This window comes from Argiope bruennichi, chromosome 10, assembly GCF_947563725.1.
Source record: "Argiope bruennichi chromosome 10, qqArgBrue1.1, whole genome shotgun sequence".
Classification (NCBI taxonomy): Eukaryota; Metazoa; Arthropoda; class Arachnida; order Araneae; family Araneidae; genus Argiope; species Argiope bruennichi.
This window is the reverse complement of record NC_079160.1, coordinates 60,321,100-60,345,907: the sequence shown is the minus strand read 5'-3', so window position 1 is coordinate 60,345,907 and position 24,808 is coordinate 60,321,100. Positions and strand designations below refer to the sequence as shown.

General features: G+C 30.3%; 1 protein-coding gene across 3 annotated transcripts in view; it reads left to right on the top strand.

Annotated features, from left to right (window-relative positions):
- The window catches only part of LOC129989059 (protein dispatched homolog 1-like), a 57,982-nt gene that overhangs the window by 6,177 nt on the left and 26,997 nt on the right, over window positions 1–24,808 (top strand). Inside the window, exon 1 of one of the 3 annotated variants that reach the window (XM_056097378.1) lies at window positions 18,517–18,605. The exons of 1 other annotated variant lie outside the window; for it this stretch is intronic. The gene's annotated coding sequence lies outside the window, so the exon portion shown is untranslated. Of the gene's footprint in view, window positions 1–18,516; window positions 18,606–24,249; window positions 24,382–24,808 lie in introns of those variants that run through there. One more of the 3 variants, XM_056097377.1, reaches the window with a different exon arrangement.

Sequence of the window (24,808 nt, the reverse complement as noted above, 5' to 3'; positions counted from 1 at the left end):
TTTCTTCTGTCATTGAAAAGAAGATACATTTTAATACTCAAAGCACTTGAAGCATTTTGACATTGGGATTTTATGCTTTTTATAACTAATGTTATTGATTCAATTTGAAGCGCTCGTGTGAAAAATTTTGTTTAAATTGAATGTCAACATTCAGAAAACATTTTTTTCTTAAACTTCAGATATCTTTCTTTCTATGGAGACAAATTTTTGAAAAACTATTGAAATTTGAAAAAAAAAAAAAAAAAAAAAAAAAATGAAAAATTATGTACTGAAAAGCTATTTCAGTTCATTTTCTGGATCAGTGTTATTCAAATAATGAAAAATATTGATCTGGAAATTCTGTGCCAATTGAGATTCTGTAAAATGTGTCAATTTAGTTAAAAAAAAAAATTTCAACAAAAAGTAAAATACTCTACAAAAAATTCTATTTCATAGATTCCAATTATTTTTATACACAACATACTTACAGCTATGGTAAAGGGATTGAATTAGAATCCAAGAAATGTGTGCATTTTCAAAAAATGTATAGCTAGTCGAGTATTTCTGTATTGAAAATTTCACAAAATTCGTTGTTGAAATTTACATTAGGAGTTCTAAAAGAAAAACTACTAAGCATCAACAACAAGCTCTGATTGCAGCGTATGTAGTGACAAATCACGGTAGTTAACAGCTTTTTTCTCGAAAACACCAGAACATGAAAAATAGGCACCTACCAAAATATAGAGCATCACTTATTTAATATAATAGGATTCTTCATAATTTGATAATTTAACTAACCCTTTAAGTAGGACATGGAATGATGCGTTTTTAAACTTATTACTTAAAATTAAATTATTCCTAAATGTAATAATTCTACAAATGTCCAGTTATCCATTAACGCTCCTTAGTGCTCTATGGTCTATTAGTTGAATCAATTTGGCAATAATTTCTCAAAGCAAACATTTAATTGAATAGTAAATAAAATAATTCAATTAAGGTGCTAAAAGCCCTTTGTAGTTGAGGGGTTAAAAGCCCTGAAATGCAAATTTCATATTATCTGATTACTGTCATAATTACATCATGAAACGGATGCAGGAGTGCCCCAATTAATTTAGCAAGAAATTTAACAGGGAATTCATTCAATTATGCAGGATATTATGAAGGAAAATTTTCTTGTCCGAAATATTGCTGCACGCTGTGAATAATCCTAAAAGATGATTATTCCATATTCAGCAGGGAATTTAGAAAGATTACAGCATATATTGACGAACTTGATGCCTCGAAATAATTTTCTAATGGTATTGTTTTAACACCCAACATTGATTTTGTTCCTCTTCACGCGTCTACAGAATATCAGCCATGAATTTCAGAATGTTACAAAATGAAAAATTGACAGCAATCTTTTCGTGAAGGAAAAGGTATTTGAAATTTCATCAAGATGAGTGAAAACCGTAGCTTTGTATAAAGGATATAAAAATAAATATTCACCTATATTTATAGATTTGACCTTAGAAAACTTCTAAGGTTTATTCTCTAGTTAGATCTAATTTGTTGCTTTGTGTTTTTTTTTTTTTTTATTTTACTTCCTTTAGCAAACACGTGTGTGACATAGCATAATCAAATATGACTCTTGCGTCATAAAACACACTCACTTTAGCAGGAGTGATCTTCCCCAAAACTTTCTTGCATACTTCCGAATAAACTTGTCTTGCCTTACATGGCATTGGCGTACAATAATTACGAAATACTAACTTTTGGCGTGAACTCAACATTTTGACTGAATTTATCTTGCCATCCTTGGCGAATTATTTGGCGACTAGCCCCTGGCATGCTTTAATAGCATCCAAAAATCAAACTTGTATTTTAGACACGTTTTTCACAACCGATTGAAACTAAAATTTGACACAAAACTGTACTTGCAGTCACCCATACCAACTGTACCCAGTATCCCATACCAAATTTGATATATTTAAGTCACTGCGTTTTTGAATGTGTGTTATTGTGTTTACATGTTTTTGAAACTACAGAACGCCAGACAATCAACCCTTGCTTGAATTTGATTCAAATTTTGTCAGGCTTCTGTACTATAAATGTTAAATGTGTATAATGAATTTAGATCTATCTTGCTCTCTTCATTCTGTAATTATCATGTTAACTCTGAACATATCGTGTTCAAAATTTGACTGAAATCTGCAAATTCGATGTAAAGACTATATACCAAATTTCAACCATCTAGCTCAAAACGTTTTTGAATTATCTTTGTCACAGACAAACAGCTGGGCATTTTTCTAAAAATGTGTTTTTCGAACTCGGAGTTGTCTAAAACATGTAGATTTGTGAAAATCTCGTGTTTGATTATTACTATACTTTCTCTTTACTACGTATACGAGAAAGTAAAAAACAAAACAAAATGTAAATGCAATCAGTATTGTCTTTAAACAGTTTCTTCAGTAGGATACAAATTGTTACTTAAAATATGCCATCTCTTTAATTTGCATATGACAAAAGAAAAATAATCTTTTGCTTTCAGTAGTAAAGCAAAAATTAAATAAATCTGATAAAAATAAATAGTAAAAAGGATGTTTCAAAAATTTCGAATATTCGTTGTAGATTCTACGAAAATGGCGTCAGCATACACGTGCTGGCAGCACAATCGGTAACCTCTGGTTTCAGTTTATAAAGATGCAGAATGTTGCTTTATCTTTGCAAAAATGCTGAATAATTTATTCTTATCATTTACTTTTATCATGCCGCTTATCATTAGAGCTTGTCTAAAAATAACCTGCTAATTCCTGTAGTATTTTCCCAATGTTTCATAATAAGGAATTGTTATTCCTTTCTGTTGACGCAGTTGAAAGTCATTTTCCTTCTTTTACATGTTTCAGTTTTTATTACTACCTGGTTTTATGATTTCTCGTCTTTTAATTTGGTTTTAGAATAATACGCAAAAAAGTAGTAGAAAACTTTTACTCGCTTTTTATCTTTATATTTAAAATAATAAGGAAAACCAGTGAACCTGTCAGTTAACTATTTGCAGTCGAATGTTTTCTCTCAGCCACCATTCAAGAAAGTGCATGATTTAAAATTTTTTAAAAAGCATTTTAATTGTTGAAAATACCTACAGAATGTTAATACGATATAAATTAATTTTTCAAGGAAACTCAAAGCAGTTGCTTGTATTTATTTTTTGGTGTAATAAATAAGTTCATGTATTAAGTGAATAATTATACATCGAATTATATTTCTGACTACAAAGTGTTAACCCGGTCGCTGATCCCATTTCGCTATCCGATTGTTCGTGATACCTAGAATGGTGGTTTGGCCTTTTTCTTGCACACCCCCCCCCCCCCCCATTTCTTTGGAAAAACCATAACTTCACTGAAGGCTCTTTGTGGAAGGAAACCCTGACAAAGTTCTCCAGCCATAACCGCTGAACCAATTTCAAAACTTTTAGTTTCATATGGATGCTCATGACCTATAGATTTGTCTACTCCCTCCACCTCCATTTTCGAACTCTCAGCTTCAACAATCAGTCGATTTCGCCTATTTTAATCATCAGTTATTTTTACCTTTTTGAAACATAGCTAACTAATCAGACTGCTCTGTCATTATGTAGAAATATCTTTTAAAATAATAGTTACTTTGTTGTGATAAGATGTAGCTCATCAAAGTTGACTAACGTGACAAAATTAATTTTATTAGTAATACTGATCGACTTAGGCGACCGCTTTAATGACATTAATGTAATCATGGCGTTCAGTTTTGATGAAATAAATCTTATCACAACAAAAAAAAATGACTTTTTAAAATTATGATTGAATAATAAGGATAGAGTATTCTTATCGGCTAACTATGCTTGCAAAGTCATGAAATTAATCGGTCCAGTTATTGAGCTTGGAGCGCCAGTATCTCAAAAATGGAGGCGGAAAGAACAGATGACTCTTGATGATATATCTAGTGGTTATGAGTTTTCATATGAAATAAAAATTGGCTTATTAGATATTTTGTTTAGTGGTTATCAATGTAAAACTGTCAAGTTTTGTTTTGTTTTTCCCATGGAGAATGTAAAGTGAAATAGTGTGGATATTTTTGAGATGAGCGCACATGAGTATGCTTTGTAGTATGGTAAATAAAATATTAACTGTATCCTATTGAAAAAAAAAAATCTATTAGAGAGGAGTTTTCTTTTTCCAGTCTCAATCGTTGTCATTCGGCTCATACACAAATGTCAGAAAATCGAGTTTGTATTTTAAGTGCCTTTTTCTCTCTGACCGATTGGAAACAAAATAGGCTGCAATTATTATCCCAAGATCACATTCCAAATTTCATTTATTTTTTAAGTCATTGCGTTTCGAGCTATTATGTTGACGTGCATAGAAAGCACCGACTGATAGGTGGTCAATCCTTTGGTAGATTTAGTTCAAAATTTGATATGAATCAACATTTTAAATGTAATGTAGATGCAAAATAATGCAAAACTGGGTAACAAATTCTATTTGTCTACGCTTTACGTCTTGAAATTATCGCACTCGTGTTTAGACAGCTGGACATACAGACTTCCTGTTATGGATTTAACAAAATTTGACAGATATCTGCAAATTTGGTGTTGAAACCACGTACCAAATTTCATCTGCCTGGCTTGAAACGTTTCTGAATTATGGTATTTAGAGACAGGCAAACAGAATTGTTGTAGTTAAACATATACAGCATATAATCTCTCCGATTTGAATTTTAGGATGGTAGAAATTGTTTAAAGAAAATTTGAAAAGTCTTATTGATTTTCAGAGCCATTTACAAACATTATACTACTTGTGGACCGCCATTAAAAAAATGAAATCGCTTATATTCATAATGCTTCATACAGTTGAAATAAACAGGGCCAATAATTTAACCAACAATTCAGAATTAAAACGAATAATTCACAAACAAAAGATTTTTTTATTTTTTTCGCAGAAAGGAGGGGGAAAATATATCCCCCCCAGGAATCCTCTATTTAAAAGCTTACTTGTCAAATGAGGGATATTTTTCGCTGCATTTGTTCTTTTCTGCTGATCTAATAGAGCATAAGTTACCGAATTATTTGTGGCTTCTTAGACCTTGACAGCTGAAGTTTTCATTTAAGAATGATATATGGGACTACTTACAAATCGTCACTTTACTTCTTGCCTTGTCTGGTGAAATGCTTCGTTCAGACAACTGCAGAGCTATCTTGTCATTTGAATTGTAAATTATGCTACCAATACATTCTATCTTTGCGGGGAAAAAAAAAGCTAGATTGTGTACATTTGAGCTTTTTGAGCAGAAATTTTTGGATACTGAAATTTCTAATGGTGCGGTAAGTAACATCTGCTTATTATACATATTTTCGTTTAAAAAAAATATCGGCTTTAAGTAATGAAAGGATTTGTGCTGTTTTGATTTCTTGATCTCATGTCATATGTTTAAAACCAATTTCATTCTTGATCTGTTATGTTCATAGGCTTAGTTGAGGTTAAATATGGGAGTGAAACGTCCTGCAGCTAGTGTGATATGAAAATGTGGAGAAAATCTGGTGAATTTCCCTCGGTTGGGGTCTTCATAGCCTCGTGGCAATAATATAGCGTGAATTGATTCCCTTTTGAATGCACTTACTTATCTCAGCATCAAAATATAAAAATTAAAAGCGATAGCAGTACGATAAATTTATTTATGAGTTCACAGTTTAAAATAGGCATATCTCTTTGTTAGGTACAAAATATAAGATTCTTTTCATATTGTTTTCCTAAATATTTGTTTATTTTTTTAATTGTTTACTACAAGAAAAAGTCCATTTACAAAATGTATGACACAAAATAAACAATAAACACACAGAGAAAGAAAAAACTGTAAGCGGAAAATATTAAAAATATTTAGAAACAAATGAAGATAAATTCACTCAACCTGAAAATAATAAAAGCATATTAGAAATTAAAATGTTATCGGGAATCAAATTAAAATGTTTATAAAATTTATCAATTTAATTAAATTTGACAATCATTTTCTCAAATAACCTGTTGACTGTAAAAGTTCTAACTGGTACTGTTTGTTTTTCATTGCTAACGCAATTAATTTAGAAAATTTAGATTCCTGTAAACAAGATTGTTCGAAAAACAAAAATGCAAAATCGAAAATGGCAATATAATTTGCTATTTTTTTCTTAAAAACATGATAATTATTTTATATGCTTCAAATGATGTATCTAAACTGTGTATTGAGTATCTAAATCGAATTTTGCCCAATTCGGTGTTTTTATTTTTATTTTGAAGGGAAAAGGCTAAAAAAATAATATAATAAACCAAATAAATTAAACGAATGGAGTATTTTTCAGATATCTTTTTATTGTAGAAAAGCTGACGAATAGAAATATTTGCTTGAAATTTCTGTTATGTAAACACGTATAAAGAATTTTTGTAGCGATTTCTCTTTGCAGTAATAATTGTTAAGTGCCATTATTAACAATTATTAACAAAGTGCCATTATTGCCATTATTAACAAAGTCTTGTCAGATTACTTAATAATCAGTTTTATTTCGATTTAACTGGCAACGACTTAAACAGGTTTCTATTAATTAATGCGAAAAAAAGATGAAAAATTAAGTATCCCAGTGGTCTAATGTTAAGATCTCGACTTCGGGGCTCGAGGCCTCCAGGTTCGAAATCCGATTCCATTACTGATCCGTTGCATATTGGTTTTGTACATGTTAAATCTGAATTCGTGGACTAAACGTTCTCTACTGCCATAGTGCGAAAGTTTGGAAAGGGTTGCCATAGTTGTACATTTGGCCCAGCATGTAGATGACAGGCGTGGTCCTCGGAATTTTACCGCAGTTCCAAGACACGGTCAAATAATAATTTAGTAACAACTTTAATATTGCTAGAAAATTGAATGTTAATACAACTAAACTCAAACCATCTCCCTTCCTTCTTAAAAAAAAAAAATCGAAGAATTTGGCTGGCTTTTTTTCCCACAGTTCTTTATCATCAAATTGGTAGTATCTACTGTTATGATTTTCCCAAAATTTATTGGACAGTAGATTTTCATTGTTTAACTTAAACTGTGGCAAAAAAGAGGGGGGGGGAGAGAAAGAGAAAATATATTTTGTAATCTATGGTATTCTTCTCAAGTGAATTCTTATTTCTAAACTAGGCTGCAGACACTTAGATTTTCAAAATGCTATTGTTTCTTAAACTAGACTTCTTACTCGCATGAAACTTATTCTTATCTGAGGAACCTTGGTAATTCTTTTAGAAAATGAAATGTAAAGAAACTTTAAACAACTAAGGAAATAATTAAAATAATTGTTGATTTTAATACGTCTTCTAAGAATTAAATCTGCAGAAATAAGAATTAATCATAAGAACGCATTGCCAAAGAAATAATTAAAGTATTGCTGGTTTTTAATACATTTACTAAAAATAAATTCTTTGAAACAGAAAAAATAATTTAATTTTTACCTAATTTTTTAAACCTATTTTTATGATACCATCTGAAATGGGATAACACTATTTAGAGAATAGAATTATTTTTCAACGCGCGAATTCTGATTTATAAAATAGTAAAGGGCATTTTTCAATGGCCTTGGGTGTTTTTTTTTTTTTTTTTTTTTTTTTTTTTTTTTCATTTAAGAAAAATTTTACAATAAAATTCTGCAGGTATTCCTTTTTAAGTCATTCGTATTTGAATATAATTCAGAAATGTTCGTTCAAATTTTTAAAAATGAAAAATATTTCAAATTTGTGCTTTTAAGAAAACGTTTATTCTGGTCCTAACGTTCAGCTATTCATTTTAGATGTCTTTTTTAAATTTAATTTTTTTTTCTTTAACATTTCCTCTCAGATTAGTAAATTTTTCAATTAAACGCGAAAAATATTTCAACTGTAAACCTACGTCTTCTCTTTTATCTAATAAAATATTCGGATGAAAATTTAGAGATGTATTTTGGATAGCCAACTCAACAACTTAAACTAATAAAATTGTTGTTATGTATTTTTACTACGTTTTGATACGTTTCAGGGGAGTTCGTCTGGACTTATTCTGTGGTGGTAAAAGTATTTGGAATTCGAATAACATAAAATAAGAAATTTGTCTGCCTAAATGATTGTAATGTTTTATGGGCTTCACTTTTTGAAGCATATGGGTTAAAAATGCTGAAGTTACTCATAGTCATAGAGTTAAATATTTATTAAAAATTTTTCAATCAGTTTTCAAAGCAATGCGGCTGTGATTAAATGCGTAAATAAGGGAAAAAAATTATACAAATTAAAATGCATCTAAGTTGTGTGCGCTGCCTTGATTAAGGTTGGCGCATTGTGTTATGCAGTGAATTTTTGTCATTCAAAACGATATATGCTGTTCATAACAGTACATATTGTGAGTGAATAAATTGTTTCATAATAAAGAAAACATGCCGTTTAAAGTCTTGTACTAATTTTGAAGCTGTGAATGGTAGGATTATGCATGTCCACCTAGTAAAAAAAGGACTTATTGAAACATTTTTTCCCCTTATTTTGAGTACTGTCTTATGTTACACAATCAAAATGACTATTTTATTTTATTTTTTTACAGTAAAAACATTGTGCGCAATTAGGATTTTTGTCTTCTTTAAAATAGTGTGCCTCAAAAAGTTAATAATGGCACGCAGACAGTAACTCCATTTATCTATATATAATCATCGTGCCGCGTTCTAAACCCCAACTTTTAAGATGACATTGTTAAAATTTGCAGCTCCTACCCACTAGACAAACTTGCTACTTAATATTCGTTTATTATTTGTAACTGTAACGTTAAAGGCGGGGGGAGGTGCTAACTATATTAATACAAATTGTATTGTGTAAGCACTTAAAGAAGCATTTAACTCCATAGTTAAGCATGCCTTTTTATTATCTAACCAACGTTTATTCAAGTGTGTTCTGAAATTAACGTCTGAGAATTAAATTGCTGTTTTAATATCGTACATGTAAGGTTGCTTGTTAACAGGTGTCCTTCAGTGTTTCGTTTATGTGTTCTCAACGGAACGTTAAATCTGAAAATAGTGAAATTACAGATATGAGAATGGAATTTTTTGCTTGTGATTTTCGGTGCTTAGTGTGACTGTGTATTTAGTTTGTATTTTGAGTTATGTTAGTGTAGATAACATAGTTTTAAGCTATTGACAGGCCGTCGTTGATTTGTGAATGTTATCGCTATTATAAAAACTGAATGTTGTTGTTTCATATATAAATGTACTTTCTTATTTTAATTTTTTTTTTCCCCTTCTTTCTTGGTCTTTGTGATTTTGTATTAATTTCACGAGTCAAAAAAAACTTGTAATTCAAAAATACAAATTTATTTAAAAATATACATTTATATTCCCGTATTCACATTCACATATAAAAACAAGAAGACGTGGTCTCCTCAAATTTTCTCGCATTCTTTCTAATGTCAGAGAACGCCTTACATAGTATTAGCGTACAATAACTGCAAAATAACTTTTAGTGTGAATTTGAGATTTTTACAGGATCTGTTGTGTCATCCTTGGCTAGTTATTTGGCGATTAATCTCTGACATGTATCAATAGTATCCAAAAATCAAATATGTGTTTTAAACGCGTTTTTCTCAATCGATTAAAACAAAAAGTGGCACAAAACTGCACTTGTAGTCATAAAATCCTATACCAAATTTGATCGTTGCGTTTTTGAATGATCGCGTTTGCATGTTTCTGAAAATATAGACAGGGAGACTGCTAACCCTGGTTCAAAATTTGACTGGTGTCTACAATATAGATGTTAAATATGTGTACTGAATTTTATAATTTATCTCTCTTCATTTTATAATTTATCTCTCTTCATTTTATAATTTATAACTCTTCATTTTATAATTATCGTGTTCGAAAGCCAGACTGACTGATTTCTTCTGAGCAGATTTTACACAAAACTTGATAGAAATCTGCAAATTTGGTGTAAAGACTGTATACCAAATTTCAATCGTGTAGCTCTATCTTTGTCTCAGACAGACAGGTGAATATTTTCCAAAAATGTATTTTTAGAACTCAGGAAATCTAGACCATGGAGATTCGTCAAAATCTTGAGTACGAATTTTTTGACGATTACTATATTCTGTCTATACTACGTATAAGAGAAAATAAAACGTATGTATTATAAATAATAAATTACATTATTATACATTTATTTGGGGTTTTTTTCCCCAGAATGGAAAGCATTGTCCAATTCGGAAAGTTGGGAACGAATTATGATTGTTAAGCGAGGTTCCGCTGTATCTTCATTATGGAGAGTACCATTCTAATCGTGTGTTGATAACTAACTTCTAAATTTCTGAAAAAGGTCTGTATATCCTCTTGAAAAAACGCTTTAAGTGTGTAAGGATTATATTTTATATATTTGAATCAATGAATGGATTACTGAAATATTTACTGAGTTTAGATTTGTATATAATCCTATGTTCCTATTAATCAACTTTAATAAAATATCCTTGTCACGCTAATACTCTGAACAAAAAAGTTCCACAGCTCTACTGCCAAAACTTCCAGAGCTGTGAAGCCTTGAATTTCATTATTTGATGCGAGTCCATGGCTGCCTCGAACGATGTGGCATATTTAAAGCCTTATAACTCTGTCGGCTTTATTCTTAAAAGAGTGGATTTTTTATTTTTTGTTTAAAATATTAAAGTGTAAAAAATATTTTACTGAATAATGGTAATAGGATGGGAAACTGTATAAAAAATTTAGCTATTATAATTTTTTCAGCTGTACGTTTATTGATTTAAACAACATAACGCATATTTTTTTTTTTCCATTTAAAACATTTTACCAATTGGAAGTATATTCAGTATAGGTTTAGATATTTGTAATTGAACCACAATTAGAAGAACTAGAGTACATCGTCTAGAGAAACAAATTTAACAATAGCAATAGAAAATAACATTAAAAGCAAACCTGATTTTTGATGAATTCTGAAAAATCACGTATATGTATAGAATATATATGTAGAATATGAAGGCATAAGGATAAAATTTAAAGTAACATCTGCAAAAGCTTTTTTATGGGGTAGATTTTGAAGTGACATCTTCAAAAGGTTTTTTATTGAGCAAATTTTGAAGTAACATCTTTGAAAGCTTTTTTATTGGACAAAATTTGAAATAGTTTGATCGAAAGGTTTTTTTTATTGGTCAAAGTTTAAAGTGACGTCATCGAAATCTTTTTCTTTAGTTGCCTTGCGAATTAGTACGGTAAACTAGAACAAAAATAAAATTTAATATTTATTGAGTACGAATAATAAATTTATTGGCTTTCCAGAACATGCTATTATTTAAAACTTTGATTTCAAGAAATGCACGAATCTATGCTGACAAAAAAGAAATGATGCTGTAAATTAAGATTGTATCAGGATTATATATTCTATTAAATTAGCGAAAAAAAATTTCTCATGCATATAACAGCTAAAGAAAATCAATTACTTAAAAATGTTGTTTTACAAAAAGTTTTGCAACGTCTTCTGCTGTGCATACTTTTTACCAGCTCTTCCTCTCTTTCATATAGTGCTTTTTTTAAACGTTATTTACTCTTATTTGGATTGCATGAGTAATTGGAATTCTATTTTTCTTTTCATGCTAACATAACATCCTAATTAGATAACTTATCCTCTTTGGAACATCTACTGTATTTCAAACCTAATAACGACATAAAGTGCACTTGAGATATTGAAGCGTTTCCAAGGGGCTTTTGCATTTTAAATTGCTTATTATTGGTGATTTAAATGCTAAAAATCCGATATTTTGATGCATTGTGTCATTGTATGTGTAGGGGGTTAAAACAAACTTAGTATTCAAGACTATTTTTCCAAAAAATCACTTCAATTTATGTTTCTATTATGCGTCTATGACTAGGTGCATTTTTTGCTCGGTAACTGCTTCACCATTCTAGAAAATCTCGTCTTTTTGATATACATTCTCGAAAATCTCGTCTTCCTTTGATATACATTTCAATTTCTAAAGCCTGTTCGGTTTGTCTTACCTATCCTTCAGCTGATTTTTTAATAACTAAAACAATTTTATCTAGACGTGGAGTTAAGAAATGCATTTATTTCCTCAGAAGAGCACGAGATGATTATAGGTGGTAAATATTTCGCTAAATGGAGCTTGTTTTAAAATGAATGGTTACGAGATTCTTATGAAAGTGGTAAGTCTCATTCTTGTTGTCTTTTGGATAAAGGGACATTTACAAGGAAGTGACTGAGGATGAGAAATGGCCATCTCAACATTATCAATTAACCATTGTCTAATAAGGTTATTTGCTCTCGTTGCTCTTACTTATTTGTTCTTTTTTAGTTGCAATAGAGAAGAAAATATTTGATAATATGCATTAATCACAGGCGATTCACGTGCTGTGCAACGTGTTAAAACAAGGAGATATATATACTATACATAGACTTGTTCTACTCGCATCAAATTCTACATTGACTGAGAACTTTTGCTGTCACGCGAATGTGAGTGACATGGCAATCAAATGCTGGTAATGCGTCCCTGTAATATCCAATAATAATACACTTTCATGAGGATAGAACCAACAGCAGTGACTCGCGAAACATTTTCGATATTCTCTAATAAAAGTGTTATCCTCTTACCCTTTTGTATCGATTTCGTATTACCCTTGGACAAAGCCGTGAACGCCACGAGTGCTCTCATCATTATTTTCAGAATCCTGCACATGAGCGTTTTATGCTTGGTAGTGTAATGAAAACCGAGTATGCATTTTAGATGACTTTTTTTTTTTTTTTTTTTTTTTTTTTTTGTGACCGATTGAAATCAAATTTTGACGCTGAACTGCAATTTTAGTCACAAGATCACATGCCAGATTTCATTAATCTAGGTCATTTAAAGCATGCTAATATACAAGCCAGCAATTGCCCGTTGGACAGATTTGGTTCAAAATTTGATATGTATCTTCGCATTAAATGCTAAAACTTTGTACCAAATTTTATTTGTTCATATTGCTGCGTTCGAAAAATATTCGAACTCGAGATTTTGGCGAATACCGGCGTTTTAAACCTCCCTGGGTTCGAAAAACACATTGTTAAAAAATTTCCGTTGTCTGCGACGAAAATAACAGTGAATTTTGTCTGTCTATGTGAAATTTGATATACGGGTTTTACACCAAAACCATTCTCATTACACATTTATAGATTTCTATCAAATTTGGAACAAAATCCGTTCAGAGGAAATATGTCTGTCCGACTACCCGAATATAAGTTAACAGGATAATTACAAAACGAAGATAGTTATGCAGATAAAATTTGGTACACAGATTTAACATCTATATTGTAGACACCTGTCAATCCAACTGTCCTGCCTTAAATCCAACTAAGAGTTGATTGTCTTCCGATCCGTATTTTCAGAAACTTGTAATCATGATTATTCAAAACTTCTAATACATCAAATATATAGTTTTGTGATTCAGTTTTGGTTCTGTGTCAAATTTTTGTTTCAATCAGCTGTGAAAAACGCGTATAAAGTACAAATTCGATTTTAGGATACTATAACCTCATACAAGGATTAATCGCCGAACAACTCGCCAACATTAATACTAATTTCGCACTAATGATTAATATATCGTAACTATTGTACGCCAATTTCCAGCAAGGCGTTCTCTGGGATAAAATCTTTATTAAAGAGTATGCGAGTAGGTTTTGGGGAGAATACTCCCCCTGGTTGAATTTTAGCATTTACATGCATACAGAAGCACAGACTGACAAACGGTCAATCCTTTAAAATGAGTTATGGGTTTATACTTAAGGTGCTTAGACAGTCTATCAAATTTCATTTGCCTAAGTGGGTGCGTTTTTGACTTATTACATTTATATACATGTGTAGCAGTTGCATTACTCTTATTTTCTCTTTTGGATACTAGATGACGATGCCTGGTTAGGTACGCATCCCATAGTGCATTGCGGTAGTAATTAGAATGAAATGTGATGCTGTTAAGCTGCGCGCGTGAATGTCTTGTCTTTGTGTTTGTGCTTGTTTAGTGTGTGAATGTGATTATTAAAGAAATGTTCCAGAAAACAAACGTCCTGTTGCTTCCTGCATGGATCATAATAATCTACATTCCACCACACATGTGATTTCTGATGATGATGATGTCGTGTCCGTGTTACCACGGAAAGGGAGGGGGGTCCAATAGCTTCTGAGGGTAAAGACCCCTGAGGGCAGAAGTCTGACTTTTATCTCATATGAAGATGATACTCGCTTGCACAACCCCTTTTTACAGGCGGGGGGCTCTTTTACACATCTCACAGACAGAATACTGGGCGAAGAACAACCATGCCCAAACCAGGATTCGAACCCGAGACACCCAAGAAGTGCTACCCCTAGGCCAGACGCCGGCATTTATATGCATGTGAAAGTGTTAACAGACAGACATTAAACCCCTTGATGAATTTGGTTCAAAATTTGATATAGATCTACGTTTAGGTGTTAAACATGTGTACCAAATTTTATCATAATGGTATTTTAGATTTTGAAGTTATTGTTTATGGACAGCCGGACTGACAGACATCTTGTGAATAGATTTAATAAAAATCTACGAAGCAAATTTCATTCATTGAGCTAAATCGTCTTTGAGTTATCTTGTTCACCGACAGATGGACGTAATTTCAAAAATGAGTTTTTCTGACCTAGGGGGATTGAAAATGCGGAAATAGGTCAAAATCTCGCGTTCATATTTTTTTACATATGTATATGAGAAAATAATAATACGAAAAAATTTGGGAATATGAACTTTTCCTTCTCGCAGTTCATTTCTATATCTAAATAGAAATGAAAATGAATAATTAATTAAAAAAATTAAGTCATGACCTTATGCTTTAAATTAAATAAATTTAATTCAAGCATTATCGTTTGCTCCTTCTTTCATAAGTGAAAGACGAAACGTAGTGCACTAATCGGTGTCAGAAGTAAGATTGGATTTTCTGTAAAATGCTTGCGATCAGAACTATGGTAGATAAATTCGTGAAACAGTTGCCTATGATGTAGAGATAAAAGTCAAACAAAATGAATGCGGGGGGGGGGGGCATATGAAAATACTTGCAAAAAATGAAAGCCAGAGAAGAATGTTTGGAATGTTTGAGAAGAAAATGGAAACCAGACAGTTGTTGAATGAGATTTGCATTTTCTGTGGTATCTTATTCCCCATGGGCATGAACAGATTTCTCATAAGTGGATTATGAGAAATCTGTAAATTTAATAAACATCTGCTAAGATGAAAGGATCACATAACAAAATATATGCCCGTTGCTCCTTTTTCTGTCTTTATTTAGCTTATTCTTGGACAGACAGACATAAATCTAGGATTCATTTTTTGGATTCAAGTGGATCTGAAATGTGGGGATTCGTCGATATTTTTTACAGAAATTTTTCGACAGTTGCAATACTTTCTTTTTTTTGTGTATTTCATGCATGAAAAAATATTTTTAAAAAAATACGATCAGCAAGACGGAGGAACATATTAGTTTCCATTTGTCAGAGATAAATGAAAGTTTCACTCATCATTTTCTCCTCCAATTTCTTAAGAATTGGAACTGTGATGATCAGAAAAGAAATAAGCGATTGCAACTGAAACCGTTCCAGAGAGTTATCGCATGCATAGATAGAAAAAATTAAAAGAGATTCGGATTATAATCTGTGCCTACCTTTAGCTTATTTTTAAAGATTTTCTCTAGCTTATTGCAATAATAATGTAAACATAAAAATTAATTTAATATCGCCACCACGCTCGTTGCATTAAAGCTATAAATTAGGAAAAGGAAATTATTGTAATGAAAAATGTGTTTAAAATCAGAGAAAAAAAAATACTCTATAGAAATAAAATTGCTGTTACTAAAAAGATAAGTTTTTGAATTTGAAAGTGATACAAAAATGATTTATATGTAAAAATTTGCTCGGAAGTTCTTGAAAGATAAACGTTAACATTTGGTTCATTTTTTAATTAAAATTCTAATTAGAATTTTTAAAAGACACTAAGCTGCCAAATTTGGGTGATGTGAATTTACCTTTCGATCCTGTAGAGCATTTTGAATAATTTTTGTGTCTTACATTTCGCATGATGGCACGATATTATTTAAGCTAGAGATAAAAGGTTCTTGAATTCACTCTTCCAAAGACATCCCTCCCCCCCCCCCCTTCTTCCTCATTGGAAAGAAGGAAAGTGCGAAATGGGGAAGAAGAGGTTGCTGAGAAATAATGCTTAGAGGGTTGTTCCTACTAGTGTGTGTGTGTGTTCTTTCGTCTGCCTGAATACTGAGTAAATTAGTTACTTACTTAGTTAATTAATACTACTTACTAAGTAGTAACCTAGACTGCAGATGATTAAATGTTGATATTCAATAATCATTTATACATTTTTTTACATTTTATTATTTTCCTTACTTCTTTACGAGGTCAAAAATGGAAAGTTAAGGCGTTAGAGGTCATTTGTGTATTAGTAATGGGCTATTTCATCAATACGAAAACGCAGTGATGGTTCTTATCTATTTATTGGTCTGGACGTTTCTAAATTTTTAAGCATAGCCACCCACTTTGTAGAAACCGAATCTATAATGATTCACTTCATCCTCAGTTCTCTGAATTTTTATAGAAACAGGAAGGTGTTTTATGAGCCAAAAAGGAAATTTTGCAAAGAATATATATATATATATAATATACTTACAAAATATAATAATTATTTACGAAGATGATAACGAACTACTTCGAAATAAAAGTGGTCGGTTTGGTAGGCGAGGTCTGAAATTATTGCATGGAAACCTAACCGTAAACGAAGACGTTCTAAGAAGCATGTTAAGAATTTAACGTCTAAGATGTTAAGAATGTGCCATATGGCATAAGTCGCTTATTTCCGAATTGCGCTTTTTTTTTTTTTTCTTTCATGGTGGCTTTACGGCTTGACGAAGATTTAAGCCACAGTTTGGGAATGTAGATATTTAGCTAATTCCATTCCAAAGAAATCAGGATGAAGGAAATATATCATTTTATGATGTACGAAGCGACTCTGAAATAAATAAAATACATATGTTAGATGGATGACTTAGGCTCTAATATACAGAAATCGGTTGCCGTCTGGTGAACTTTCAGGGGGATATGACTTATCCTTGTTTTCCTCTATCAGGAAAAATTTCCAGCTGCTATTCCGACCTCAGCGAGCAATGCCTTCCTAAAATGCACATCATCCTACTAGAAGATTAAGAATACATTCAGAGAATGTAATCCATTTTATTTCTGCAAATTACGTTCCTCTGTCATAATATTCCATACCTTTATCTACAAAAACATTGGAGAACATGTAAAAGTGTTCTTCTCGTAATTATTATTTGATAGAAGAAGAAAAGGAATTATGCGAATGTCATCTGGAGAAGATCCCTTGTTCATTGGTGTTCAAAATTAAATTAGCAGTGCATGAATGTCTTTTAGCATACATTTCAATTTTTAAACACTGCAAAAATTTCCAAATAGTTTAAAAGCCCATATGAATTAATATGTGATTATCCTTTTACTCAATTATTTTACTTATTTTTTTAATAAATTTGGTGTCTGTGTTCACCTAGAAAAGCATTTAAAGCTATTTCATTTTTAATTCTGCTATCTAAGACTTAAAAAAAAAATCTTTTGCCTTATCACTTTTTAAAAATAAATAGTATCTTATTAATAACCCCGTGTTCTTGGATTGGCAAACCTAAATTAATAATTTATTGTATTAATAAATGAAATTGGTATATTAATTTACGATGTTAAATCACAAATTTCCTTAAACAGTGTTGATATTTTAAGTCAACAAACTTTTTTAAAAAAAATGCTTTGCAACAAATCATGTTAGCTGATTTTGCAATAGTTAATATGAAGAACTTTTTAAAAAGCATTTAAAAGTTAACCTACCTAGAATTCATTTCAACATCGATTAAAATTTGTTATGCATGAAAAGATTAATTCTTGGAAAAAAATCTTAGTTGCAAATTTGCTTTCCAATTTTCCTAGTAGTTTGTAAAATAATATGATAATCTTATTGCTCATCCAACTTGAAGGTCTGGAGAAGATAAAAAGATTTGCTCTTTTCTGAATTGTGTTATTGAATCGGGTTTTTTTAATGTATTTATGCACTGCATATTTTTTTATAATTGCATATTCATTTTTTTTTGTATCACGCAGATAATATATTAAACCTTTTGCAAATAATGCGAGCTAAAAATACCGAAGCAGTCTACGTAGCCTGAACCCCTCGCCTTGTTATTAAATGAAGCAATTCTGTTATCTCCTGTTCCCGCCCCCACTTCTAGACCCCAAGATCTGGGACCGTGGAGTGTTGGTGAGCCTCTTCCGGGAAAATTTTCACACACCCATCTCGGGGAGATTCATTTCATATTTGGCGAAGAAACTGCGTTGCCAACGAAATGATGAGCTGTCCGGGATGGCAACCCTCCTATCTTTTTCCCCATCTCGAAGTGCGCTGGACGAACTGTATGGTTGTTTTCCCTGTCATGTCGCATTCAAAACACCGGTTGCGCTGCTTTCACCCCAAAGCACATCCATATGTATCCACGATACCTGAGGAGTTTCGTTCGGAACTTTCGGTGCGTATTCGTCATTACTTTTTATTATTTTCTGCTTCCTTTCTGTGTTTGACAGAGGAATTATTCTAAAAATCAAAACATCTGCTAGTACTTTTAGTTATTCTTTTTTTTTTCTTCTTCTTTCTTTTTTTGCGTTTTGGAACAGATGGGCAATCGAATTATTTTTAGAAATTCCTGCATTATATTAAACTTGACAGTTATGTAACTCAAGTGCATTCATATTTTTGAATGCAGTATTTTATGATGGGATTAATTTTGTTTTTGCATTCATATGTTTTTGTTTCACGTGTTCGATTTGCAGCTGTGCATAAATTGTTTGAAGTTATTACAAGCTGTTTCGTTTTGTATAAGCATGGATTTGCACTGTCACAAGTCTATAAAAAAAAAAACATTTCTAATAATGTTATATAAAATCGAATATATATATCGCAGAAATATTTTCCATCAGTTAAGATGTTTGTTATGAATTATATATATAAAAAAATGTTATTTCTTAAAGTAGTGTTTTTAATGAAAGTCATATATATTTAAATGCATGTGACTGTTTTTCTTGAGTTACATTTTCGTATATTTTATTGTAATTGTTTTATTAGAAACAACTTCTTTTTCTTCAATTCGAACTCTCTCTTCTTGAATTTTCATATGCACATTGTATGTATTACCATTTTTATCAAATTTATTTTCATTATTTTTTTTTATCTTAGAAACATTTGCAAAGTATTGCAAAATTAATTCTTTGTCTGTCTGTATTTTTATATCATAAAATTTATTTTTCGATGGAAAATTGCATAAGTCTAACTTACTTTTAATAAAATGCATGCTATAGTAAAAATTCGTTTTAAATTAAGAAGATTTAATCATGGGATTTGAAAATATATTACGTTGAAATGAAATAATAGTTGTATACCATTGTTTCTTTACCAAAAAATTACGCAATGAAATTGATCAAAATTTCAACTCCATATTTATGCGTAGTTTGTAATTTGTTTTTTGATTTGGACCAAATCTGCAATTAAACCAGGCTGCATGGTTTTATTTTTATTTTTTTCATGTAGCATTCTTTTTCTAATTAAATTTTTTTGATGAATAGTCATTCAAAAAATAAATAGACTTTTCGTATATTAAAATGCATGCAATAATAAAAGTCCATATTGAGCAAAAATAATCTTATCATGTGATTTGAAAATAAATTACGAATGCTGAAATACTGAATATTTGAGAATAACAAAACAATTGTCTTTATTTCATATTATTTCTTATTTGTAAATATCTGACGAAACTGAAATGAAATCAAAATTAATTAGAATTCGCTCTTTTTATCTGTAAGTAATTTTTGTAACTCAGTTTTTAATGAAATGTTTTCTGAAATTATTAAAATGTGACTAATTCCTGAAAAAAGAATATATAAGTAAGAAGAAATTTGTCCTTTTTATAATTTGTTAATTTTGCCTAGTCGATCGCAAAATCAGTATCATGTAAAACCGTCCTGTATAAGAAAAATTTACATCATATACCATATAAAAATAGCAAATTTTTTAATGTTTTTTGTTCCCTATAATTCTAATAATGCCATAATTCCTTGTGTCATATTATGGAACACATTGTTTATTTTGTATATCTTTTTAAATTGAATTTCTGCTAGAGAATACTGCATGAATTGCTTTCATGAATATATTTTGATAATATGACTAATAAATGGTTAATATAATATTATTTTAATGTATTGATATAAATATTTACTACTATCAGATTATGACAAAATTCATACTAAGATTCGTCAAAATTCAAATTTTTTCTAAGCACAAAAAGAATAGCATAATTTTAACTTGCTGCTTTTTTTTTATTTGTTAGACATAAAAATTTTGAAATTGATGTTTTGGAAACTTTCTGTATGCAACCAAGGTATATTTTTGATTTATATAATATTTTAATTTGTGTAAGAAAGTAGTTTAATGATACAGAATTAACTCTGGATAAACAGCTATAATAAAAATGAAATCAAATCTGCATAAAACGTAATATGCTCTTTTAAATAAATCAATAAAAATTATATTCATTATTTTTGCAAAAGTCTTTTTTTTTTCTTTAAAATATTGACATTTTCCATTACTTCTTCAGGTAAAAAAATTTCAACACTCTTTCTAAACTGTTTCGTTTTTTATTATTTTATTTTTGTCGTGATAAGATATGAGAACGTTTTCATAATTATATACAGCCTGTTTATAATTGTAAATACCTACTTTGAATGTACTTTATAAAGAATTTATTTTTTCTGATTGGAATATCCTTCGAAACTCTGAGCTCCCTGAAGCTCAGGTTTTAATGCAGTTTAAGTAGGAAGGTCATTTTCAGAATTTTCCTTAACACATAAATTTCTCTAATTTTCCTGACATAGAATTTGCTTTAACAGGATGGAAGTTCCTTCAATTTTTTCATTAACTTCCTCAATATGCGATATTTTGTGTTTAGCTTCGTACCTTTGTTTAGAGAATCAAAGGTATTTTTGAGCCTCTTCACATTGACCGATTAGACCCTAAATTCTTTAATAATTCACAATTTTGATATTAAAACCATATACCAATTTCTTTTATTTTGCTTATTGTATTTTTCAGTTATCTTGTTCATTTAAACACAAATAGACCATTAGATACAAAGTTTGCCGCTCAAAACATGTAGTCCAAAATTAGATATAGACCTACAATTTTGATGTGAAAGTCCTATAATTAATTTCACCAATGTAGCATTTTGTAATTTTAAGCTATCACTTTCTCATACCGTGCCCATCGGTCGACCATTGAAGAATTTTGCACAAGCTTGACATAGATCTACAATATTAGCATGAAAACGGTATGCCAAATTTCAACTATCTACCTAGTTGCATTTTTGAGTTATGTTTGTTTGTACAAGAAGCTATAGTCAGTGTCGTCTTGACAAATTTGAGGTAAAATAATTTGTCGCCTTGATAAATTTATAATAATAATAATAAGTCATAAGGTAATAATAAGCCATGGGCTAAAATAATTTGGCTCCACATTAGAAATACCTAACTAATAATGAAATAACTAAGGAGCATGAGGCAGGGGGGGGGGTCGGGTATTCTCTGAATAAGCCTTAGATTTTAACAAATTGGCGTCCATCCAAATTTCTTTTTGAAGTAAGTTTTTCTTTGCTCCTGATCGTATATATGATAAATTTTAATCGTTACATTGTAAAAAGTGATTTTTTTTCTCTTCTATTCAATGTATTTTTTTAATAGATACAGTTACTGAATATTTAAATTAATATAATTTTTATATGCATTTTGCATCTTTAACACTTATATATTTAATAAAAACTCAGAATACATTTTAATTTATAGTATAAAAAAATATTATTTAAGTGAATAAATTTTATGTATTTAGATAATATGAAATATAAATTAATATCTTTTACTAATATATATTTGATTGATATTACACACTTGTTTTAAATTTTAATTATTTTTTGGCTTTTATTTGTGATAAATTCATCAATAATTTGAATTTCGTCAATATTTTCTAAAATGGCATGTTTAATGCATAAAATATTAAAATTGACCCGTGGGTGTGCATGTGAAGATAACTGAAAAGCGGATTTAGAGGTGGATTGAAATATATGGTTCTTTCATTAGAATTATAGATCTTTATCGAAGTTTGAATCAGATAGGGATTTGATCTTTTGGAACTAAATTAAATCGTCTGTTAGCCAGCATAGTCGTTCGTATGTGAGCCAAATAATTAAAAAAACGATGAAGTTAGATAAAGAAAATTTAATAAAAACTTTTGATTTCGAAAGTACGATTTGCATTAAATTTTGCTCCCAGTCATTCAAAGACAAGAAGCCAAAATACTTGCTGGCTTCTTTTCATTATAAGTATTCAGGTAATATTAAAATTGTTTCTCACTCCCGGCTATTGAATACCATTTAAATATTTGAATCAATTATATAAAATTATCAGTCAATTTATATAAAATTACAGGTATATTATTTATATGGTATGGAAAAATGTGAAAACATAAAATCTCGATTGATTGACTGATGAGTATTTCTCAATTGACTGATTGTGCACTGGTCATACTTCTAATCGAAGTCTCTACTGGATTTATCTGAAGATGTCAGATACAGCCATAGATATTATCACAATTGGCAAAATTTGCAGACTTATCAGAATTCCCACGCTCATTTCCAATACTTGACCAACCATTTGACTGCCAGTGTTCAATTGCACATCTATGCATCGATTGGAACACAACGACGAAAACAATAAGCATATCTTTCCCACTCAGAAAGTTCATTAAATGAATATGATGCAATTGTATGAGAAAACTAAGCACAAAACGCGCTTCATTAGAAAAATATATGAAAAAGTTGAGAGGGAAAATGTTATAATTTGTGTGTTACGATTAGTGTGAATAATCAGTTATTATTAATCCTAACCGGTCATTATTAATAATAACCAAACCAGTTAGTTTTAATAATAACCTATTATTCATATTGACCGTAACATATATATAGAATGCTAACGTACGTGGCACAGAAATCACTTATATTACTTATTAGGGAATGGCAGCAATCAAATGTAAGCATATCGATATACGAAAATTTCAGCAGACTGCTGTATTCTGTGCTTTTACAGCCGCACTTAATTCAACACTTCGCTAATTAAATAAAATTTTAATATTATAAATGCTGCTCGCCATGTCAAACATTTCATTCAATCAGAAGATGTAAAAGAAATTAAGAAATAAGTATAAATCGGAAAGTTTAATACTCGAGAGTAAAAATAGGTTTAATCTTCACTAAGGACTTATGGACCTATTACTTACCTATGGAAATAGATGATTTCCAAAACTATTAATTTCCCAAAAAGGTTTTTGCATAATCTTAAAACTTAAAAAATTACCTCTTGAATGATATCAGTTTCATTTCTGTATTTTGCTTTTAATAAATTCTTCAAGTTTAATTTATAATATTACGAAGCTTTTAATGTTATGAAATTCAAATTCACTAGTCAAATCACGTGGTTTTGCTAATGTTAAAATGAAGATTTAAAAAAAAATTATTATTAATTCCAAATTAGGATTTTCACTTCCACTTACATTTTTACACTTTTGATTTGTACCCGCATTAATTTTTTGCAGAATGATTCATATTTTTAAGTCGTATCAAATATAACCGAACTGTTTAAAAATGCACCCCAAATTAATCGTTTAATAGCCTAAAAATTCAGTAATCTTGGGGAGCAAGCTGGTCGCTAGTGTCGGCTAGTTCTCACTAAAGATATTATCTATTTTCTCCTAAAAATGTACTTCAAGAAAATGGCTGTTTTGTTTCTAAATAAATATGATGCGATTTACCGATTGAACGCGATGACGCTAGTCATGACGTAAACAGATGACTGAAGTATAAATCTCCCGGCGCAATTTTCCTTTCCATTCTTTAAAAGTGAAGCTTAAGACGGAAGTAATGAAACAATAGGTGTTAAAAAATAATAGCTGAACCTGCGATCAGGATACGGAAAAAGGAGCGATTATATCAAGTAAAGAAACGTGTACAGTTTTCTTTCCCATTCACTCCATAAAATACTAAACATTTGCAAAATCGATGGGTCGATACTTAAAAAGAGTGTTCGTAATTTATAATTGTAGTAAATCATTGCATTATATACAAAACTGCCTGAAAACGCGCCTTAAAATATCAACAGATGCGACTTGTACTCTTTGACCTTTCCACCCTTTTGATATCATTTAGTTCCGAGGTAAGTGATGTATTGCAATTATACGTGTGAGATTTTTTAAGTTTCCCCTTGATGGTATACAAGATGTCAATTCTAATCGTGCCATAATAATTAATTTGTAAATCTATTAGACATATATTTCTAACTAAAAAAGCTTTAAATGGCGTCTTATCTTATATTTTCTTATTATTTTATCTTGTTTTATATTTTTGAGTCAATTAATGTATTTCTAAAAAGGTTCACGAATTTTAAATACTTATACAGTTCCCAATCCTATAATAATTTTTTTTAAAATCTATATTTGTTAAAATACGATTTAAAAGAAGCTATCGTTTAAACAAAAATTCCCTCTCTTCTGTGATATTTTATAAATATCAAAGAATTTCAATTATACGAAGTGAAAATATTGTAAGCGTCAAAAATTTCGAACTCGAGATTTTAAAGAATC